This window comes from Tamandua tetradactyla, chromosome 16 (genome assembly GCF_023851605.1).
Source record: "Tamandua tetradactyla isolate mTamTet1 chromosome 16, mTamTet1.pri, whole genome shotgun sequence".
Taxonomy (NCBI): Eukaryota; Metazoa; Chordata; class Mammalia; order Pilosa; family Myrmecophagidae; genus Tamandua; species Tamandua tetradactyla.
This window is the reverse complement of record NC_135342.1, coordinates 57626392-57652162: the sequence shown is the minus strand read 5'-3', so window position 1 is coordinate 57652162 and position 25771 is coordinate 57626392. Positions and strand designations below refer to the sequence as shown.

General features: G+C 36.3%; 1 pseudogene; it reads left to right on the top strand.

Moving 5' to 3' along the window:
• The window catches only part of LOC143658445 (zinc finger and BTB domain-containing protein 1 pseudogene), a 64565-nt pseudogene extending 39023 nt beyond the window's left edge, over positions 1 to 25542 (top strand).
• Positions 25543 to 25771: the final 229 nt, after the last annotated feature.

The window sequence follows — 25771 nt, the reverse complement described above, 5'->3', positions numbered from 1 at the left end:
GGAATTCAAGATCCATAGACAAGGAAAAAAAATCTCAACCTACCTCTCATATTTCATGCTTATACAAGTGTTAACTCAAAATGGATAATGGACTTCATCATAAAATGTACAATTATAAGATGTTAGAAAAAAAAATGATAACAGAAGATCCTTGGGGCTTAGGGCTAGGCAGAGAGTTCTTAGACTTGATGTTCAAAGCACAACCCATAAATGGAAAGGTCTAGAAATTGGAATTGATCCATTAAAAGTTTTGCTCTGCATTTAAATTATGAAAACATAAGCGGCAGGCAGGGAGAAAATAGTTGTAAACCACATATCCTTCAAAGGACTAGTATCTAGAATACATAAAGAGCTCTCAAAACTCAACAGAAAAAGAAAACAGACAAAATATATGAACAGATATTTCACTGGAGAGGATATACAGATGACAAATAAGTATATTTAAAAAATGTTCAACATTATTAGTTATTAGAGAAATACAAATTAAAACCACAGTGACAAATCACTACATATATATCTATCTAAAATTCCTCTAATAAAAAATAGTGACCACCAAATGCTGGTGAGGATGTGTATCCCTCAAACTTTTTGTTGGGAATGCAAAATTGTACAAGCACTCTGAAAAAGAATTTGTATAAGAATTTGCAAGTACTATAAAACCCAGCAATTGCATTCCTGAGTATTTATCCAGAGAAATGAAACCTTATGTCCACACAAAATTCTGTACACGAATGTTTGCAGCAACGTTGTCATAATAGCCCCAAGCTGGAAAAATCCACATACCACATACCCTTCAGTGATTAAATGGCTAAATAAACTGTGCCTCATCCATAACTGGAATTTTACTCAGCAATAAAAAGGAGTGAACTATCGATACACATAAAATCCTGAATGAATCTCCAGAGAATTGTTTTAAGTAAAAAAAAAAAAGCCAACCAACAAGGTTGCATATTGTATGATTTAATTTATATGACATTCTTTAAATGACAAAATTAGCAATATGAAAAGATAAGTGATTGGCAAGGGTTAAGGAGGAGATGGGGAAAGAGGGTGTAGGTGTGGCTATAAAACAGTAGCAGAAAGTATTCTTGTAGTGATAGCAATATTCTATACTTTGATTACATCATTGTTCCATCTTGGTTATGATACTGTATTTTCAAGATGTAACCATTGGATGAATCCAGATAAAGCATACATGATATCACTCCACATTTTTTCAGTAAACTGCATGTGAATCTTCTATTATCTCACAACAAAAAAGCTTAATAAAATTTTAATTACTTAAAAATGTTGTATAATGCAACGTGTTAATAATAGGGTGATATATTGGAAAAAATACGGCCTAATGTAAACTATGGACTATAGTTAGCAATACAATTATAATATTCTTTCATCAGTTATAACAAAGGTACTGCACTAATGCAGAGTTTTAATAATAGGGAGGGGTAGCATATGGAAATTCTCTATTTTTATATTTTTCTGTAAGCGTATAATTTCTCTAAATAAAATTGTGTCTTAAGTTGTAGCATCATTCAAAAACAAAAGAACCGTATACTAGTGATTACCCCAGCACTAGCAAAACAAAGAGCCTTATCTACCCTAGGCCTTCAGGGTCAAAGTGAAGGAAGAGTTATTGGGACCACAGCAGCAGCTATAATACAAATCCTGCTGAAATAGCAGTGTAACCTGGAGGAAGGGGCCTTGCAGGGAAGGGAAAGGGAGAATAAAATTTCCAAATTTCCTCTGTTCCCATCCTCTGATATGTCAACACATTTCCAAGTGGATGCAGGAAACTTGAAACTAAAAGGAAAGTGAGCCTTTTGGAGAAGGGTGGAGAGTGGACCTGGAGGGGCAAACAGGGTGCTCAGCATCTAAAGACTGCAGAATCTTGACACTTTTCATGTGGAGATCTGATTTTCTCAGAACTCTGCATTTTGCAATCATTACCCAAAACTATTAGATATATTCCTAATAAGGTAAATCTTTTACCTGCAGATAGCATGTCTCATTTTCTCAAACTGAAAATAAATATTATATCAATCTCCAGCATTTTAATGAATATTAGATGATTAAAAATGAAAACACTTAAAATACTGAATAGTGTAAAAACTCAATCTATTTTCCTCTCTTATCTTAGCATGTCTCCTTAGATCCCTTCTTTCCTCTCAGTCACTTGCTTTCCCATAAATTAGGGCAATGGGAATTAAATCATCTATCCAACCCAACCACACTGCTCATTTCTGTATCAACCCCTCAAGGCCTTGACTTCATCGCTCCTGTCTGAATGTGCTTAGAAGGACTGATGTCAGTACAAGTAACAGAGGGGATTCTGAAGAGACTCAGAGGGGTGGCAATCCAACCAGCACAGGAGTGCAAGGCCTGTGTTTCAATTTTGCAAGAGAAAACAATAAAGCCTCCTTGTCAGATTCCTCTACCCAAGAGAACTCTGGCTCATCCCTTGCTACACTAGAAGATTAATGCATTTTATATGTGAATATATTTAGCATAAATGCAACAAGAAGAGTGAGTGAAAAATAGGCAAGAGAGAAGAGCAGAATTCAAGGCACTAAAGTGTCAAAGAACCAAAAAGGGGGTGATAGTTCAGAAGGGAAGGATAGTTTAGGGTCTAAGATGCAGAGAATGGGGTTTCTGTTAATGGTTTGAAGCATGGCTCTCAAGCTCTTCTGACCGGTTAGATATTGGTGCAAGAAAAGGGAGATGCCAAACCTAGACTTTTGGCCTAAATAGTAGCAAGAAAGGCAATGTTAATATTTAGCCATATATTTGGCACTATATTGGGTTTGGAGTTGATGAGAATCCTCTCCTCCCAACACCCCTAAAGTTCAAAATCATTCTGTGATTGTGAGAGATTTCAATTTATATGCCCAAGTTTCTACATTGTACATAAGGGCAATAATCCATACATTTTAAAATGAAATAAGTTTATCAATAAGGGGCTTGATTTTTATTCACTTATGAAGTTTGATTTGATGTCTGAAGTCAAGCCCTTATAAAATGCTATTTTAGATTTAATAGTGCAAAAGTTCACGGTAGTATATTAAGATCTTTAAAAATATATAATAAAAAAGGAGTTCCGGAATCTATTATCTTTTTATGCTGCCTAACAATTATGACTATGACTCACACAAATCAACCTTTCAAGTATCTTGTCATAAAATAAAGGACAAGTCACAGAGTGTCTTAACAAGAAGTTAGTAAAGAGAGTAAATGCATAATCCTGAAGCTTTCAATTGGCTTAAGTTTAAAGCCCTCCAAATTTACCATTAAAGTTAATTTCTGATAACATGTCCTCAAACTGCTCTTTCAAATTAATTTTACCTAATAGTTCATATTAAATTCTGAAAGTCCTTTTATGATGTGTATAAAATGGTTGTGGATCTACAGTAATTCCAAGCCCGGTTTTCATTCAAAAAATCATAGAAGTGGAATGGGGCGATTTACATATGACCATGTAATTATCCTGGCACAGAGATTCAGAAAAGACACATCCTGACTCAATGTAAAATGACACAGAAAGTGAAAGGAATGACACACCATGTAGCTTTAATAATCACTTCATCATCAATTAGTGTCATGAATAAATTACCCTCTTAAGTGAGAAATTATAGGCAACCATACATAGCGGACCAAATCTGGAAGTAGATATCTTTTGCAAATAAAGTAGAAATACTGTTTTAATTAGCTTTGATTTTAAGAACTGTTATAAAAATAGGATTTAAAAAAATAAAAGAGAGACAAGTATAAAAACATCCATCTGGCATGCATAATGGCACCTGGTGTTAGCCCTGGGAAATACCTTTAAACACTCATTGGTTCGATCTGAAGACTTTTCAGAAAGCTTATTTTTCAAATTAAACTTGTTTGCCTGAGATGGTTGGACAGACAAATAAAAGATTGAAAGATAAAGAGCCTTTACTAGGCTTAAGTTCTTTCTTAATAGCACATCCTGATTCCATCCCACTTTCCCCTTTTACAAAATGGAATAATCATGGAAAGTAGCTGCAATTTCTTGTACGGTATCAATGAAATAATGGATATTGGGTATTTACAATATTTTTATTGCAATGTTAGATTCATTATACCTTTCTGCCATAGCAATATATATAACTGAGGACAGTTAATAGTTGAGAACCTTCCATAGTCTTTCCAGTTCAGTTTATGCATGTCCTTTAGAGAATATTCTCAGGCTGCTATAGGATACATGCTCTCTCCTTCTTCCCTTCTAGGCCTTATTATGGAAAGCCATACAATTCCATCGGAAAGCCTCTTGAAGCTCAGACTCGTCTTCCCTTTGATGTTTTGAATCCCTTCTATGATGCACCTGGCCACCGTGACCCCATTTGAGTACTTTAAAAGAAATGTTTTCTCCCAGTGAGGTTGTGTAAAAAGAGCATTGATGCAGGGATCAGAAGAAATAATTCTTCTACTTACCAAGGGTCCCAAGTAGCCCTCCTTTCTTCTGTGATTCCCTATTCTTCATAAAATGTGATTATATGTGGAGATAACCTCAAAACATGACCTGAGCCCTAAGATTCAGTTATTTTGAGGTATCCATTTCACTTTTTATCTTTATTGCGCAGAGTTTTTCCTACGTACATATTCAATAGAAAGAAAATTGATTATTTTATTGCATCATTTGATGGATCATTGCATTAACATCAAATCAATAAATACAAATCCAATGAAAATCTTAGAATATAAGTATAAATAAGATATGCACATGCATGTACAATGATAAAAATTATTCTAAAAAACAGACATAGATATGGACGAAATCAGAAGAGACAATGCAAAAATGAACATGCATATTAGAGTGAAGAATTACAGATGCCATTTTCTCATATTTTAAACAATCTTTCCATAATTTTTATATAACTCTTGATAGAACAAGTAATAGACCCATCCTTATAGGGAGCCTAAATTGCAGCATTCAATAACTCCCTCTCCTCTCCTATTCTTCTCAGAAGGAATCTTGCACTAGCACTCCAGTAATTTGAAAATAAATCTCATAGTTGCTGAGTGCCATTTCATCCAAGTCAAAGACAGACTTTCTTTGGTTATTTCTCCTACAAAATTGCTTTCCAAACTGGACCACTTCATTCTGATGAATATGCTTTCAAAAGTTGGTACCTAAAAATCCACACAGCATTCCTTTGGTAGTCTGACAGGACTAGGTATCATTACCCTAGTTCTGATGAGTACACAATTTCCATTACTATGTCTGAAAGTATAGTAGCCACATCACACTTTATTGACTAACACAGGATTTACTGTCATCTAAAAAGCTCTACAATTTTATACATGCATTTCTTCTCAACTTTTTTCTTCATATTTTACTATATCCAAAATATTTTGGATATAATTGGAGAACCATACACATATTTCTAGTTCTGGTGATTTGAAACTGTTATGTACTTTTTAAACCATTTCTGTGGGTACAGACCTATTGGAGATGGAAATCTTTAATTGGTTATTTCAATTGAGGTGTGACCCACCCCATTCAAAGTGGGTCTTAATCTGGAGATTAAGTCCTTTATAAAAGGACAAAGGACACACTGAAAAAAACCAAACAGCCTAGAGGAAAACCCTGAAGAAGCTAACAGAAGTCCCACAGAAGCTCAGAGAGGAGGCCACTGGAACCAGAAGATGAAAGCAATAAAACCCAGGAGTAAAGGACTAGCAGACACTGGCCATGTGCCTTCCCATGTGACAGAGGTTTCCTGGTTAATGGAAGTGTCCTGGGTGCCAGCAGCCTGTCTTCAGAGTCCAGGTACTGTCCTGTTAAAGCCTTGAGTTAGGCATTTTCATGGTCTAAGAGCCATTAATAGTTACATTAATAAATCCTCACTGTAAAAGTCAACCCATTTCTGGTATATTGCATTCTAGCAGCTTTAGCAAGCTAAAATATTATAACCTTAGAAACTCTACAACTTTATACATGCATTTCTTCCCTGCTTTTCTTCCTCTCATGTTTTATTTTATCCAAGTAATCCTTTTAGATGTAATTGGAGAACCATACTCATATTTGTAATTTTGCTTCATAATAGAGTCAGTGACTTGCCTTTCTTTATATCCCCCATGAGTAAAACCAAATGGAAAGCAAGATGCTTTTAAGGCATTAAAATAGAGATTATCAAGGTTTAGGAACATATGCATTGTTCTAGTTTGCTAGCTGCTGGAATGCAATATACCAGAAACATAATGGCTTTTAAAAAGGGGGAATTTAATGAGTTGCTAGTTTACAGTTCTAAGGCCAAGAAAATGTTCCAATTAAAAGAAGTCTATAGAAATGTCCAACCTAAGGCATCCAGGGAAAGATATCTTGGTTCAACAAGGCCAATGAAGTTCAGGGTTTCTCTCAAGTGAGAAGGCACATGGTGAACACACTCAGAGTTTCTCTCTCATCTGGAAGGGCACATGGCGAATATAGCACCATCTGTTAGCTTCTTCTCCAGGGTTCCTGTTTCATGAAGCTCCCCAGGAGACATTTTCCTTCTTCATCTCCAAAGGTCTTGGCTTTCTGCTCTGCTCTCTCTGAATCTCTCTCATCCTCCAAAATGTTTCCTCTTTTATTGGACTCCAGAAACTTATCAAGACCCACCCAAATGGGTGAAGACATTGTCACCTAATCCAGCTTAACAACCACTCTTGATTAAATCACATCTCCAGGGAGATGATCTGATTAGAGTTTTAAACCTACAGTATTGAATAAGTATTATTCTGCCTTTATGAAATGGGATTTAGATTAAAACATGGCTTTTCTAGGGGACATACATCCTTTCAAACTAGCACCTGTGTCAACAAAGAGACTAAATTACAGATTCTTTGCCTCCAATCTAAGAGATTCTTATTAGTTGCTACATGTGGAGCCATAGAAGTTTCCTTTGAAGGCATTCCCAAGATGATTGTGAGACACCCAACAAAGTAATTTTAGTATTCTAACTGAACAAACTTCCTTGTCTATGCTCAGGCACTAATTACACCAGTTACAAGTTTTCTGGTTTTCACAAACAATCCCACCAAATAGATATTGCAGAAGAGACATCCAAGTCCTACAATGTACTATGATTTGGCTGAGTCAGTTTCTACTGCATATATGAGGGGATGGATTGCATCAAGCCCTAAGGTTTTGCTGTCTGTGTGGGTATGCACATCTATCTGTCCATCCATTTTTCTTTGTTCACTTATCTAACAAATATTTATTGAGGGCTTATTACGTGCCAGGAACCATGCTACGTTAGAACATATAGTGACCTCTTCTCATTTAGAAAGAAGCAAATAAAACAAAACAAACGAACAAAACCATAGTTTCTCACCAATGATTCTTAACTTTTACCATATCAAAGGCAGGGTAATGTCCACTTTTTTTTTTTTGACATGGCTACTGAACTACTTAGGTTCTCCAAGCCAGGTTCTAATATTTTATCTCCTTTCTGACTCTTTGCTCTTCTGAAATGATATTTATTCATTTCTGCCCTCATTTCTTCCCTTCATAGTTGAAGGACCTTGAAAGAGGGCCCAGTTCACTATCTCTCCAGGTCCTTCATATATGCAAACAATGATCTATTTATTCATGGTTATCTTCATTTTAAAAAGAAACTTGGGCGAAGAGAAGATATATAACCTGGACAAAGTAGTAGAGATGTTAAGTGGAAGCACAGAGTTAAAATGTTGATCCTTGACTCTTAACTCAGTCTATATCCATTTCCCCATACTGCTTTCAAAGCAGCATGCTTTCTGGTACATTTTCACTTGACAGGTGTTCATGTGAAAATGATACATATAGATATACCCCTGACAATACTAGGCAGTTTAATGTTAGAGTTTATTTCAAGTGAATATTGATGACTCAGTTCAATGCAAAAGGCCTTGGCTTTTGAAGTCTACAGAATAACAGCTATGTGGTAGGGATCCAGAGGACTCAAAGTAGATTAAACAGAAATAAATAAGTGTATCATACCTCTACAGATCTAATCCCTTCCTTTCTCTCATACCTAACACTTCATGATCAGTAACCTCCAGCCATACTCATTTCCTTTTTGTTCTGAGAACATGGGCCAAGGTCTTTCAAACTCAATATTTTTTAGTATACTTTCTCTTTGCCTGGAACACTCTGGATCCAGTTTATCAGATGACTCCTTCTTGTCATTCAGGTTTCCAATCAAATGTCACTTTATCACTGGAATCTTCCCTATCTAAATTACACATTACCACCAGTTGTTTGCTTTTGATTCACTTTGTTTAATCTTCATGTTTTTTTTTTGAGCATCTGAAATAAACCACCTTATTTATTTGTTATCTGTCTCCCTCAGGAGACTATTAATTGGGCAGGAGTACTTTTTGATTTTTTTGCTAGCATAGTCTTAAAATAAGGAGAAAATCTGGTACACATTAAGCATCAATAAATTTGTACTCAAATGAAATAATGAATGTTAAGGTGTCACATGGAAATAAGTAGCATGTAAGGAATCAGAATAAGGTAAGCAGAAGGAACCATTGCATTCCTTCTGGGAGGTCGCCTGCACAGTTCAATGAGGAGGTTCCAAAGTTTTCATTAGGATAATTAAGAGTTTCATAGTAACTTTCAAATCTCCCACTGGCCATTTGATTGATTTTATAATAAGAAAGCAAGATAAAACATAGCAAAGGATTCACTGTATTCTAAAAATGTTCCTCCAGATAGGTGCCTACATGACATTTTAAAATCTGTCTTTTGTTCAGTACAATGTCTCTTTTATTGTCAAATTCACTAAATGTGATTCTGGAAGTCATTATCAACCCTTCTGACAGAACTTTTTCTTTGCTTCCTCCACTGGTTCCAACCACCTAAATGAACTAGAAATGAAAATGGTAGAAGGAAATCTCGCCACATTTTCTCATTAATTTTCCAGGGAATCAAGCAGTAAAATCAAACTTTCAATACAAAACATTGTGTGTGGTTTTTTTTTCTTTCTTTTTTTAGTCCTGAATTTTTTTTTTTTCCAAGAAGAACATCACATGTTCCATAATGCTTCATTTGCCAAAGCTTGGCTTGAGCTTTGGGGATATTTTCAGCTTTGGAAAGTGATGGATTTGCAGAATATAGCATATAAGACTAATTAATGATTTTATAGCTTGTTTGCTCAGTAGGTAATTTACTGTTCTTACTTTGTTCCTGGAACATACTTCTCTTGGAGACACTTGGCTTCCAATAGTGAGGTACACCTCTCCATTTGGGTTTCTCTGCACATGGTGTTATAGCAACTCATTCTAAATTTAGAAAAAAATCAACATATTATACTTTGGAAATTTCTACGTGCAGCTCTGGAACTTTTGTGGAGTTGACTGGATTAAGTGTCAAGAAAAGAGAATATGAATTTCTACACATATGACTCACTGTTGCTTAAAGGATGCAGAAGTGAATTGAAAGAGCATAGATTTTCCATTCCTACAGTCTTGCTTTCTAATTTGAATTTAATCAGCCATTTGATGTATGACCTTGGGTCATTTTTTAATTTCTTGAAGCACTATTTCTCCATCCTAAACTAGTGAAAAAATTGCCATAAGATTATTGGTAAAATGAAATAAGGTAAACATTACATATGCTAAAAATATGTGATTTTCATTTTTAGAAGGGATGATGTAGATGGTGTGGATGTCATTAAAAGAAACACATACATGTAAAAATACACAATCGGTTAACAAAGAATTTGAAATATCTTCCAATAGGTACTTAATTGTCTTAAACATGCTTTTATCAGTCTTCCTCTTTTTCATGATTATCTTATCACATAACCTTCAGGCATCAGATCCTTCTATTTTTTTGAAGGAGAGCTGGTCAGTATTATAGTACTATTTAATATTCAGAGTATGGTGCTTATGTGTCACATCACACTTAGTAAACTGTGAGACAATGCTGAACAGCAACCTAAACAGAGGATCAGCATTTTCCCTCAAAGACTGCACAGAGGGCAACACAAATGTAGATTTGAAGTGAGGTTTTCAAAGTCAAGAGCTTGTTTGCTTTAGAGAAATAGTGATGGTATAACTAGAGACCAAAAATTACCAAAGGAATATATTTTTTGAAGAAAAATATTGCTGGAATTTCAAAATTCTCAATTTTTGTTGAAGTTGTTGAATAAAAAATGCTTCTGGTCTGAGATCTGAGATGTCAGAGTCATGCAAAGTGAAATCCTTCAACAGAAGAAATCATTTCAAATGGACTTTTAACTGCAACTGACATAGGTTCCTGAATGCAATATTCTGAAAGAAAAGGTCAATAAATAAAATCCTTATCACTCTGACCTGTCAAGCTGCAGTAGTCACGGGACAGAAGTTTGGATGGAGAAAAACGAGCATATGAAGGTCCCCTTTGATAGACAGCAGAGGGCAGAGGTTCCTACTAAAATGAGAAATAAAGTGGATATTGTCATTAGAACAAAAACCAAGGTTTTCACTGAGCTCAACAAATTCAAACAGAGATAGGGCATAGAAGAAAAGAATGTATAGTCTGTTTGTTCTATTAATGATTAATTGGCAGTCATTTCAGTATCACTTAATATCACAAACCAAAGATACAAATTAATTTGGGGCTTGGGCTTCCTCAACTATGAAGTTTTGCTGTTACATTGGCCATTTCCTACATGTCCATCTTTGTTTCCACTGTACTTTGCATATCATTACAACTCTAGTGCCATATCGTAAGCTGAGGTTCTTTTGTTATTTTAATGACATATAATAATGAAGAAGCAAAAATTGCTTAACTATTACTATATTTTACACAAATGTCTATTTTCATAATCTAATACTTCTATTGCTTTGTAGCATTTCTTAGCTCACAGAGCACATAAAGGTGCTCAAATTTTTTAGTAGAATAGAATATAGGTAAATGAGTGCTGTAAAAAAAAGCCTTTAATGTGAAAGATGGTGTTGAGTTAGGGAAATAAAAAAACTGTAAGGGCTAGCCAGTTGGAGAAATCATCTTGCAGAGAGAATTCAAGAACTTCATGAGGAAATAAAGTGGCCTTTCAAATCTTTAGCACACACAATATCCTCAACTCCATATTACTTTGTTCAAAATATTTTGTATTAAAAGGCAGCCTCATGTATTTTAGACTCAAGAAGGAACTATAATAGATTTTAACTCGATTTTTTTTTTTTTTTTTTTTTTTTTTGCTTGGGCAGGCATTGGGAAACGAACCTGGGTCTCCGGCACGGCAGGTGAAAATTCTGCCATTGCGCCACCATAGCCCACCCTAGAATATTTTTTTTAATCATCTAATTTCAATTATGACAAGAGCAAGACAATAAATACAAGTGATATTAGAAAATAACCTGGGCAGGAAATCTTGGTCAACCAAGAAGAGACATTTAAGGTGAATGCCAAATTATAAACGTGTGTTGGTTAAAAACTGTGTATATGGGAAGGTATAGAGAAAAATAGATTCAGGAAAAATTTATGGCATGCTTAAAAACTTTAAACTGAGCAGGGTGGGAAATTGTTATATCAGGGAAACTAAAGGAGAACTCAAATAACTACTGCATAGAAAAAGAAAACAGAAAAATAAAATCAAATAATATTGTGAGGAAAATCACTGTAACACCTAGGGGCCAATTCCCAGTATTTGCCTATCTCCCTTTTCTATTGTATGCACATGTTTTGGTATGTTTTCATTGCATTGCCCAAGGGAGATGTCAGATCTAATGAAAAGTCCCAGCACTGACTTCCGGAGAAGATGGCGGCTTAGTAAGATGCGCGGATCTTAGTTTCTCCTCCAGGACAGCTACTAGGGGAGTAGAAACGATACAGAACAGCTCCCAAAGCCACGACAGAGATAAAAAAGACAGCGTACCCCATCCTGGAACGGCTGGCTGGCTGAGAGAACCCGCTCTGGTGAGACTGCCGAGGGGCGCGGGCTTCAACGGGCGGGGCGGCAAGCAGCCGGAGTCACTCCCTTCCCCCTTCCCGGGCTGGCTGGGAGAATTGGACAGGCGGGCCCCTCAAACCACAGTGGCTGGTACCCACACCATGCGCGGCCCCCCGGAACAACTGACAGAATTGGATCAGAAATCCCAAGGCTGAGGAGAACGGCGATGGGGGGGGCCCTTACAAACCCGTGACTCCCCGGGAACGTGCACTCTCCCGGGCGGGCCACTGTGGCTGGCGCCCTCCCGCCATGCTTGGCTCCCCGGGCCGACTAGGAAATTCGGACAGGCGCTTTCCCGGGCTGTGGCGGCCAGCGACCCTCCCCGTGTTCAGACCCCGGGCCGGCTGGCACTCTTCCAAGCCGCTTCGGCTAGCGAACCTCTCGGACGGTGAGAGTTTTACAAAGTTAAAGGAACCACAGCACCTTTGACTGGTGGGACCCACAGACAAAAGTGTGCCACAAGCGCCACCTACTGGGCAGGATAAGAAAAACAGAACCCAGAGATTTCACAGAAAAATCTTCCAAACTTTTGGATCCAACACCCAGGGAAATCTGTCTAAATGCACAGATGCCAGCAGAAGATAACGGATCACGCTCAAAAAATTGAAAATATGGCCCAGTCAAAGGAACAGACCAATAGTTCAAATGAGATACAGGAGCTGAGACAACTAATGCTGAATATACGAACTGAAATGGAAAACCTCTTCAAAAACGAAATCGATAAATTGAGGGAGGACATGAAGAAGACTTGGGCTGAACATAAAGAAGAAACAGAAAAACTGAAAAAACAAATCACAGAACTTATGGAAGTGAAGGACAAAGTAGAAAAGATGGAAAAAAACAATGGATACCTACAATGATAGATTCAAAGAGACAGAAGATAGAATTAGTGATTTGGAGGATGGAACATCTGAATTCCAAAAACAAACAGAAACTATTGGTAAAGAATGGAAAAATTTGAACAGGGTATCAGGGAACTCAAGGACAATATGAAGCGCACAAATATACGTGTTGTGGGTGTTCCAGAAGGAGAAGAGAAGGGAAAAGGAGGAGAAAAACTAATGGAAGAAATTATCACTGAAAATTTCCCAACTCTTATGAAAGACCTAAAATTACAGATCCAAGAAGTTCAGCGCATCCCAAAGAGATTAGACCCAAATAGGCGTTCTCCAAGACACTTATTAGTTAGAATGTCAGAGGTCAAAGAGAAAGAGAGGATCTTGAAAGCAGCAAGAGAAAAACAATCCATCACATACAAGGGAAACCCAATAAGACTATGTGTAGATTTCTCAGCAGAAACCATGGAGGCTAGAAGAGAGTGGGATGATATATTTAAATTACTAAAAGAGAAAAACTGTCAACCAAGACTCCTATATCCAGCAAAATTGTCCTTCAAAAACGAGGGAGAAATTAAAACATTTTCAGACAAAAAGTGACTGAGAGAATTTGTGACCAAGAAACCAGCTCCGCAAGAAATACTAAAGAGAGCACTAGAGTCAGAAATGAAAAGACAGAAGACAGAGGTATGGAGAAGAGTGTAGAAAGAAGGAAAGTCAGATATGACATATATAATACAAAAGGCAAAATGGTAGAGGAAAATATTATCCAAACAGTAATAACACTAAATGTTAATGGACTGAATTCCCCAATCAAAAGACATAGACTGGCAGAATGGATTAAAAAACAGGATCCTTCTATATGCTGTCTACAGGAAACACATCTTAGACCCAAAGATAAACATAGGTTGAAAGTGAAAGGTTGGGAAAAGATATTTCATGCAAATAACAACCAGAAAAGAGCAGGAGTGGCTATACTAATATCCAACAAGTTAGACTTCAAATGTAAAACAGTTAAAAGAGACAAAGAAGGACACTATATACTAATAAAAGGAACAATTAAACAAGAAGACATAACAATCATAAATATTTACACACCGAACCAGAATGCCCAAAAATACGAGAGGAATACACTGCAAACACTGAAAAGGGAAATAGACACAAATACCATAATAGTTGGAGACTTCAATTCCCCACTCTCATCAATGGACAGATCATCTAGACAGAGGATCAATAAAGAAATAGAGGATCTGAATATTACTATAAATGAGCTAGACTTAACAGACATTTATAGGACATTACATCCCACAACAGCAGGATAAACCTTTTTCACCAGTGCTCATGGATCATTCTCAAAGATAGACCATATGCTGGGTCACAAAGCAAGGCTTAACAAATTTATAAAGATTGAAATCATACACAGCACTTTCTCAGATCATAAAGGAATGAAGTTGGAAATCAATAATAGGTGAAGTGCCAGAAAATTCACAAATACGTGGAAGCTCAACAACACACTCTTAAACAATGAGTGGGTCAAAGAAGAAATTGCAAGAGAAATTAGTAAATACCTCGAGGCGAATGAAAATGAAAACACAACATATCAAAACTTATGGGATGCAGCAAAGGCAGTGCTAAGAGGGAAATTTATTGCCCTAAATGCCTATATCAGAAAAGAAGAAAAGGCAAAAATGCAGGAATTAACTGTTCACTTGGAAGAACTGGAGAAAGAACAGCAAACTAATCCCAAAGCAAGCAAAAGGAAAGAAATAACAAAGATTAGAGCAGAAATAAATGAAATTGAAAACATGAAAACAATAGAGAAAATCAAAAAGACCAGAAGTTGGTTCTATGAGAAAATCAATAAGATTGATGGGCCCTTATCAAGATTGACAAAAAGAAGAAGAGAGAGGATGCAAATAAATAAGATCAGAAATGGGAGAGGAAACATAACTTCTGACCTCACAGAAATAAAGGAGGTAATAACAGGATACTATGAACAACTTTACGTTAATAAATACAACAATTTAGATGAAATGGATGGGTTCCTGGAAAGGCATGAACAACCAAATTTGACTCAAGAAGAAATAGATAACCTCAACAAACCAATCACAAGTAAAGAAATTGAATTAGTCATTCAAAAGCTTACTAAAAAGAAACGTCCAGGACCAGATGGCTTCACATGTGAATTCTACCAAACATTCCAGAAAGAATTAGTACCAACTCTCCTCAAACTCTTCAAAAAAATCGAAGTGGAGGGAAAACTACCTAATTCATTCTATGAAGCCAACATCACCCTCATACCAAAACCAGGCAATGATATTACAAAAAAAGAAAACTACAGACCAATCTCTCTAATGAATATAGATGCAAAAATCCTCAATAAAATTCTAGCAAATCGTATCCAACAACACATTAAAAGAATTATACATCATGACCAAGTAGGATTCATCCCAGGTATGCAAGGATGGTTCAACATAAGAAAATCAATTAATGTAATACACCACATCAACAAATCAAAGCAGAAAAATCACATGATCATCTCAATTGATGCAGAGAAGGCATTTGACAAGATTCAACATCCTTTCCTGTTGAAAACACTTCAAAGGATAGGAATACAAGGGAACTTCCTTAAAATGATAGAGGGAATATATGAAAAACCCACAGCTAATATCATCCTCAATGGGGAAAAATTGAAAACTTTCCCCCTAAGATCAGGAACAAGACAAGGATGTCCATTATCACCACTATTATTCAACATCATGTTGGAGGTTCTAGTCAGAGCAATTAGACAAGAAAAAGAAATACAAGGCATCAAAATTGGAAAGGAAGAAGTAAAACTATCACTGTTTGCAGACGATATGATACTATACATTGAAAACCCGGAAAAATCCACAACAAAACTACTAGAGCTAATAAATGAGTACAGCAAAGTAGCAGGTTACAAGATCAACATTCAAAAATCTGTAGCATTTCTATACACTAGTAATGAACAAGCTGAGGGGGAAATCAAGAAACGAATCCCATTTACAATTGCAACTAAAAGAATAAAATACCTAGGAATAAATTTAACTAAAGAGACAAAAACCTATATAAAGAAAAGTACAAAAAACTGTTAAAAGAAATCACAGAAGACCTAAATAGATGGAAGGGCATACCGTGTTCATGGATTGGAAGACTAAATATAGTTAAGATGTCAATCCTACCTAAATTGATTTACAGATTCAATGCAATACCAATCAAAATCCCAACAACTTATTTTTCAGAAATAGAAAAACCAATAAGCAAATTTATCTGGAAGGGCAGGATGCCCCGAATTGCTAAAAACATCTTCAGGAAAAAAAAGAAAGCTGGAGGTCTTGCACTGCCTGACTTTAAGGCATATTATGAAGCCACAGTGGTCAAAACAGCATGGTATTGGCATAAAGATAGATATATCGACCAATGGAATCGTATAGAGTGCTCAGATATAGACCGTCTCATCTATGGACATTTGATCTTTGATAAGGCAGTCAAGCCGACTCAGCTGGGACAGAACAGTCTCTTCAATAAATGGTGCCTAGGGAACTGGATATCCATATGCAAAAGAATGAAAGAAGACCCATGTCTCACATCCTATACAAAAGTTAACTCAAAATGGATCAAAGATCTAAACATTAGGTCTAAGACCATAAAACAGTTAGAGGAAAACGTTGGGAGATATCTTATGAATCTTACAACTGGAGGTGGTTGTATGGACCTTAAACCTAAAGCAAGAACACTGAAGAAGGAAATAAATAAATGGGAGCTCCTCAAAATTAAACACTTTTGTGCATCAAAGAACTTCATCAAGAAAGTAGAAAGACAGCCTACACAATGGGAGACAATATTTGGAAATGACATATCAGATAAAGGTCTAGTATCCAGAGTTTTAAAGAGATTATTCAACTCAACAACAAAAAGACAGCCAACCCAATTACAAAATGGGAAAAAGACTTGAACAGACACCTATCAGAAGAGGAAATACAAATGGCCAAAAGGCACATGAAGAGATGCTCAATGTCCCTGGCCATTAGAGAAATGCAAATCAAAATCACAATGAGATATCATCTCCCACCCACCAGAATGGCCATTATCAACAAAACAGAAAATGACAAGTGCTGGAGAGGATGCGGAGAAAGAGGCACACTTATCCACTGTTGGTGGGAATGTCAAATGGTGCAACCACTGTGGAAGGCAGTTTGGCGGTTCCTCAAAAAGCTGAATATAGAACTGCCATACGACCCAGCAATACCATTGCTGGGAATCTACTCAAAGGACTTAAGGGCAAAGACACAAACGGATATTTGCACACCAATGTTTATAGCAGCGTTATTTACAATTGCAAAGAGATGGAAACTGCCAAAATCTCCATCAACAGAAGAGTGGCTAAACAAACTGTGGTATATACATATGATGGAATATTATGCAGCTTTACGACAGGATAAACTTATGAAGCATGTAATAACATGGATGGACGTAGAGAACATTATGCTGAGTGAGTCTAGCCAAAAACTAAAGGACAAATACTGTATGGTCCCACTGATGTGAACGGACATTCGAAAATAAATTTGGAATATGTCATTGGTAACAAGAATCCAGCAGGAGGTAGAAACAGGGTAAGATAATGGGCAATTGGAGCTGAAGGGATACAGACTGTGCAACAGGACTAGATACAAAAACTCAAAAATGGACAGCACAATAATACCTAATTGTAAAGTAATCATGTTAAAACACTGAATGAAGCTGCATCTGAGCTATAGGTTTTTGTTTTGTTTTGTTTTGTTTTGTTTTTACTATTATTACTTTTATTTTTTTCTCTATATTAACATTCTATATCTTTTTCGGTTGTGTTGCTAGTTCTTCTAAACCGATGCAAATGTACTAAGAAACGATGATCATGCATCTATGTGATGATGTTAAGAATTACTGATTGCATATGCAGAATGGTATGATTTCTAAATGTTGGGTTAATTTCTTTTTTTCCGTTAATTAAAAAAAAAAGAGAGAGAGAAGGGGTAATTGGAGCTGAAGGGATACAAACTGTACAACAGGACTGGATATAAAAACTCAGAAATGGACAGCACAATACTACCTAATTGTAATGCAATTATGTTAAAACATTGAATGAAGCTGCATGTGAGGTATAGGTTTTTTTCTCTCTCTATTATCATTTTAATTATTATTCTGTTGTCTTTTTATTTCTTTTTCTAAATCGATGCAAGTGTACTAAGAAATGATGAATATGCAACTCTGTGATGATATTAAGAATTACTGATTGTACATGTAGAATGGAATGGTTTCTAAATGTTTTGTTAATTTTTTTTAATTAATAAAAAAAATAAACACAGTTAAAAAAAAAAAAAAAAAGTCCCAGCACTGCCTTAAGCCCAGAAACTGGGAGCAAGCAACTCCAGCAGCTCATCAGACCTGGAACATTCAGTGGCAGGGCCACCTTCTCCTGAGTTGTATAAATACCCCCACCTTTAGGCAGCACAATTGTCTCTCTCTCCCAGGGGAAGTAGGACATGTGGAGCTGCCATCCATCAAGGCTGACCCATGCAATTGGCCTCTGAAGAGACTGGCCATGGTGGGGTCTCTTCCCCTGCTCTTTTGAACACTTTGTGCTGTGTAAGTAATAAAACGGTCATTTGCTGAAAGTTTCTGTTGTACATGAGAATGTGTTCCCATGATATAGCAATTCACTCAGCAGTTATCTCACTCACTATGAGGAGTTTGGATTTTATTTGAAGTTCAATGGAAAGCCACTAAAGAATATTAAAGAAGGGAGTGACATAATGAGGATTAAGTTCAATAAGTTCTATTAATGATCAATTGGCAGTCGTTTCTTCTCCCTCTCCATTTCTTCATCTGAAATATGAGAACATATAGTCATTTTGAATGCTTGCACTTTTTATAGTCTATTATACTATAAATTCTTCTACCAGTCATGAAAATCAACCAGTTATGACACTGGGCATTTTATGAGTCATGGAGGATATATGACATTAAAATCTCATTCAGATCTGACCATTCACACAATGTAATGGACAGAGCACAATGCAGGAATTGTGGCTTCCTTCTCATTAGCTGTGTATGAATTTGGGAAATCACTCAACTTGCAGATCCCTAATTTCTTCATATGTTAAACAGAAGGATAATAATAATACTTCACTGGTAAATTTTCCCATGCATGCAATGATCTTTGCTAAAAGCTTAACTCATCCCTTTCCTTTAGACATTTAGGAAATTGTAATTCAATTGCAATGGGAACTATCCCCCACTTTAAACTGGCTACCATTTATTTTTTGTCAAACCAGTGATAACACTGAAACTCCTGAGCATGAAAATACTGTTACATGTACATGCAAGAATATTCTCAAACTTTCCCTTCAAGTCTGAGGGCATTTGTAATCATGCATAAGCTAGTGGTGAAGGTAGTACCACATATTATGTGGATCTTTTAGATGAATAATGACAATAACAACTTATAAGGCAGAGATCAATGATTTGTATTGGCTCACCTCTTGAACTTTGACAAAGTACCAAATTACACCTTGCCAGCACTGTGTGTCGAGCACTGAGACTTGAGAGCATCTATTTGTGAATTTCTCTGAGGTTTAACACTGATTTTCTCTGATCAGAGGTACCATAAAATACACAGGGTCGCAGATGCCTGGATGAGAAACTAGGCCTTGGGATAAGCACCATCTCTTTTAGATTTTACAAGGCCAGCCTTCTCTATCACTGTTGCCGTTTGTTTTCATGAAAAATTAAAACTAGAAGAGATTTCTTCCACACCTGATGTGATGTAATTTCTCCCCTCTAGTTTTCCATGGTGATATTTTCCTTTCTGTCTACTAATTTATGGCTGCAATAGTGTGCATGGCTGACTTAAAGATAAACCTTACTCTTCAAGAGTAAAGTATCAGAAACAGAAATAAATATTAATCACTTACCCCATGGGTCAACACAAAAGAAATTTCAGTACTAAAAAATGCATTAGATATTTGTGTTTTGATGGGGAAAAGGATAGTAATAGTGGCTATGATACTTAACATAATATTTAAATAATTCATTTTCTCACAAAACTTCACCAAAAAGAAACACAATCAAAAGCCAGATTCTCAAATATTCAACTTCTCCATTTGTAAAATTTCTGATAGTCGCACAAGCAGTGGGGACAACCAATTCAATAGGCTGGGCCCTTGATCTTGGGATTTGCCCCTATGAAACTTATTCCTGCAAAGATAGGCTAAGCTTACTTATAATTATCACTGAGTCACCCCCAGAGAACTTCTTCTGTTGCTCAGATGTGGCCTCTCTCTCAAAGCCAACTTAGCAGGTGAATTCACTGTCCTCCCTCCTATGTGGGACATGAATCACAGGGTTGTAAATCTCCCTGGCAATGTGGGGCAGAACTCCTGGAATTTGTTGGGACCTGGCATCGTGGGATTGAGAAAGCCTTCTTTACCAAAAGGGAGAAGAGAGATATGAGACAAAATGAAGTTACAATGGCTGAGAGATTTCAAACAGTGGAGAGGTTATCCTGGAGGTTATTTTAATGCATTATATTGATATCCTTTTTTAGTGTATGGTTTATTGGAGTGGCTGGAGGGAAGCACCTGAAACTGTTAAGCTGTGCTTCAGTAGCCTTGATTCTTGAAGACGATTGTATAAAGATATGACTGTTACAATGTGACTGTATGATTGTGAAAATCTTGTGTTTGATGCTCATTTTATCCAGGGTATGGACAGAGGAGTATAAAAATATGGATAAAATATAAATATATAATAAGGGGATAAGAGGTAAAATAAATTGGGAAATACTAGTGGTCAATAAGAGGGAGGAGTAAGGGGTATAGGGTATATGAGTTTTTTTTTTTTCTTCTTATTTCGTTTTCTGGAGTGATGCAAATGTTGACAGAAGCCACATGGAAGCACTTAATCACCAAAGACAAGGTGAATGTGGCTACCATAGTGGCAGACTTAAAGCAGCAGTCAAAGTAGTCTATCCACAGGGGCCTACGGTGTGGCTGGTAGATCGTAGGGTGTCTAGACATGAAATTGATGGGCTAGCTATTAAACTCTTGTTTGATCTGTATAGGCAGAAGAGTTCTAAGGGAAGTGAACAACAACTGCAAAATGCCAACCTCTCCTGGATCAATCCCTTACGTTCAGGGAGGTATACCACCTCACATTTTTAAAACCGACTAATAATTAATAAACATCATGGAGACATGCAGTTTTTGACAGTCAGGAGGTCAAACCTGCACATGTGTAAATCCACGTGTTCCCATATACATCTCAAGAAGCCCTAAAACAAATTATTTATAAGAATTGAGTAATATTATTTACAAGAATTGAGTCATCCCCTTATATACTGATATCAAGAGATAGAGAGATAAAGTGGAAATATTATGGAATGAGAAAGAAAAGACATTGATTTGAAGGCTAGGGGTGCTGTGTGCTCTTGGGAAAATCTCTTGTCCTGTCTGGTCTTCACTGATGTCATCAGTAAACATGGAGGACTCAATACGTCCTCTCAAAGATTTCCTTTCTATTTGGACATTTACCTTCCTTTCATTTACAAACAAAAACAAAAACAAACAAACCACAAAAAAAGAAAACTTCTCAACCAAAGACACAAAAGGAAATAGAAGAAACTTAATATAGATGAATATTCATATGGATTATCTTTGCAGTTTATTCTAGACCATTTCCATGTGGAATAATTAAACTGTAACTCCCATGATGTTTCAGAGTAAACAAAGGCCAAAGGCAGTTGCAGTAGACAATGTCAGGAGAAGGAAGGTTTCCACATTTACACTGTGCTTTCTCACAAGCTACATTGAGAATTTGGAAGAAAAAAATAATAAACCCACAAAATATATAGAATAAAATACGAATTTCATACTGCCATATCATATATTCTATGTGCTGAAATAAATAACCCAATAAAAATAAAAGGTCAAAAGGAAGAAATATCAAGAATAAATTCATTCAATTTATTCTTCATCAATATACTTTCTTAGAAGTCACCAAAATATTCCCTGAATATGTTGGGTTTCAAAATAAATACAGAGGGAGACTGTGTGATAGATATTTTTTTTAAAAAAAAGCAAGGTAAAGTCAAACTATTTATTTGGTGAAAATTGAAACTTTGGGCTAGAAATGCACCATAAAGATACTCGCTTTTGACAAGGAATATGAGAAGCTCTTTTAGAAACATATTCCATCCTATGTGGAAGCTTTGCTGATTTCCTTCATTGAGTAGAGTTAATCATTCTCTTTTCTACCCTACTTTAGACCTCAGTCCTTCTTATTACTGTTTTATCACTGTGTATTATAATTTATTTCTTTCTATGCCATCTCCCTATCATGACTTGTCTGTACCTTGGGTTCAATTTCAATCATTTTTTTAGTGTTTGTGCTGTCACCACAGTCTAGGACAATCCCTGACATATATTGGGTATCTGTTAGACTTTAATTAAATGAGTTATACTGCCTCAAATTAAATTTATTTTAGAAAACATCTTTAATGCAGTGCAGTATCATGAAGCCTGGTTACCTCTTGGAATCATCTGGAAAAATTGCTGGAAATATAAATTCCTGAGTTTCCTCTGTCACTGATTTAGTAAGTTAAGAACCAGGAAGAAGATTTGCAATTTGAACAAACATCTTGGTGATTTTAGATTTTTATCCAAGCTACAGCCACCTGAATGAAATTTGAGCAAGATATTGACCTTGAGTTTTGGGAAGACAGGACAAGACCTGAACATTGGGGCATAATCATTTCTTTTCTCTTTGGAATATTTACTTATCCTCTGTGAAATTCTGTTCAACTTGTAAATTTAACATTGGTATTCACACTACCTACTATCCATGTCTATTATGAGGACTCTGTATGGTGCGGTGCCAAGCACCTGAACTATAGTAGAGGCTCAAAAATTGTAGTGATTTTCATATAGCCCTATGTTTTCATGATCTCCAGTGCTAACTCTGGGAGAAGCTATTTGATGCTACTACATTTTGTTCTTTGTTAAAGTTACATGATGGGATGACCTTGTTGGAATTTTAAATGGCAAGGGCAAGGGGGTAATATTTCCTTCTCCTATGACTTAACATATATTCCAGAGGAATCTGATGGACAGAGTAAGGGGGACATTCTGAAATATTAGGTTACCAGACTAAAAAGAAGACAGGCAACATGCTTGTCTTGAGGGGTTTCTGGTCACATCTCTTAACAGGATCATGCAAAGCATGACTGAGTCAATATGATTGGGTGTTTCCAGATAAGAATGTAACTATTGGGAATTAAAGATGCATTATGTCATTCATTCAAAAATACCTATCAAATGAAATCAATGTGCTAAGGATTGCACCAAATATTAGAAATATAAAGATACATAAGGGTTAGTTCCTAGCCTCTAATTCTCAAGAGTCTGGAGTCAGACAATCACATAATAAGAGTCTTTATTAAAAAAAAAAAAAAAAGGCAGACTTGGATGCACTCCCAGGAAGGAGGCGTAAGAGCTGTGCAGATTCTTGGTTTGCTCTTTCCTACACCCTGTCACCAGCAACACATGGTTTTTGTCTAGTACAAAATCTGGGAGTTGGGAATTTTCAGTGGAAAAGGTCTCTGATGGATGGCTAAGCCCAGCGCAGCAGCTATGTCCTTCATCAGCTAGACAATCAAAGGGGATGGGGTTTTCTCTGTGACTGTTGTATTGCAACTGATGACATTTACTTTCAAGCACATAAACCAGTTCTATCTGTTTGTAACTTCTACTTTAGAATGTTTTTCATGAACCATCAGCATAGTACTGCAGAACTGAATCTAAGCAACATGAAAATTAGTGCTGAGTGTTTTGATCTCATGTACCTATATGTACTTAGGAAAATTATGACCGCTCCCCTTAGTTTTGAGCCTTTTAAAGTGGCAATTAACTACTTACAGCTGTACAATATTCCAGACTGCTTAGAAGACATGCAGGATGCAGACTGTTCAAGTTCAAAATGTTCATCTTCTGTTCCAACAAACAGAACAGAAAAATGATATTTGGGGTAAGAATGTATGAAGACACTGCTAGAAATGGCAATGAAGCCAACAGGTGGTGTGCAGAGCAAAGTTCAAAAGTAAACATACCACATAATAGAGAGCCTGCTGAAAAGTCTTTATAATTAGGTGATTTCTCTGAACCATTATTTGATGTATGCAAAATAAAGTTCTGAGTCCAGATTATCTGCTCCAAAAGAACATGTGTCCCGGCTCTTTGGACAGAGCTTTACAGCTGTGAATTTGGCTTTAGCTGTGAAAAATTATTAGGTGAGCATGTGCTAACCTGTACTAATGGACATTCATATCAAAACACAAGAGCCTATCATAAAATAGTAGATATTAGAGATGGGAAAGACAGTAACATCAAAGCTGGATTTGGTGAAGAGTCTTCTAAAACATTTTCTGCACAAACAGGCAAATACAGAGGAGACAAAAACCAGGCTGCTGCTGATTCAGTTTCAACCACTGGAAGCAGAAAATGTGGCACAGTGGAATCAGAACTACCAAGTGAAAAGAAAAGCAGAGCTGCTGAAACAAAAAGAATCATTATCAAGGTGGAGCCAGAAGATTTCTACAGATGAATTGAAAGACATTAACATTGTTATTAATAATAAAGACTAATGAATCCACTGACAATGATGAATTAGAGGATGAACCTGAAGAGTCATTTTATAGATATTGTGTTGAAGAAGACGTCAGTATTAAAAAAAAAAAGTGGTAGGAAAACTCTAAAACCTCAGATGTCAATAAGTACTGATTGAAGAGGTGGTTTAGAAAATATGAGGCCCCCAAATAACAGTAACCCAGTGCAAGAGGATGCTGAAGATGCATCCTGTGAACTGTGTGGACTTATAACAATGGAGGAGGACCTGTCATCTCATCATTTAGCCAAGCACATTGAAGATATCTGTGAATGTGGTAAACGTGACAAATACTTGTGAAGGGCAGACAACTTCAGGAGCATGCTCAGAGATGTGGAGAAGATTTGACAATGAATGGATTAGGAATCACTGAGGAGAAAATGGACATAGAAGAGGATCCTGAAGAGCAGTCTGAAATAAGAGATATGTTTGTTGAAGTGTTGGATGATTTTAGGGACACTCATTTCCAGATCATCAACATCCAAAAAAAGCAGTTGTTTACACATTCTGCCTGTCCATTGGCATGTACTAATTGTGGCCAACGTTTTGAAAGCGAAAACTTAGTAACTGAACATATGTCGAGCTGCCTAGACCAAGATATGTCTAAGAGAGCCATTATGGAGGCAAATGAAAGAGATCACAGATGAAAGCATTTTTGTAATCTCTGTGGAAAAGGATTTTATCAGCAGTGCCACTTAAGAGAACACTGTACTGTTCATACTAAGGAAAACCAGTTTGTTTGTCAAACATGTGGAAAGCAGTTTTTAAGAGAACAGCAATGACGACTGACCAATGATAAGCACAAATGCATGGCCAGGTATATCTGTTCCCTCTGCGGTCAAGGAAAGTTCAGAAAACATGACCATGTACAGCCTACGGTTTCTCACTTATCTGCTGGTGAGACTATATGCCAGGTCTGCTTCCAGATATTCCCAAATAATGAACAATTGGAGCAGCACATGGATGTGCATCTGTTTATATGTTGAATATGTGGAGCAAAATTTAATTTGAGAAATGATATAAGCTCACATTATAATGCCAAGCATTTGAAAAGAACATAAGTGATTTTCTACTATACGCACATTGATAGCAGACAAAATACCAAAGCAAAGAATATGAGCTATTTAGAAGCTGATTTTATAACATGAATTGTTGGAAAAAAACATTTCAAGTTCTTTTATATTTAATATTTTTATTAGGATTTTAGTATCTACATTTTAGTAGTTATTAAATGTTTGCTGTCAGTTTGATGTTTCTTAATAAAATTGTTTTGTTTGTCTTAGCTATGAT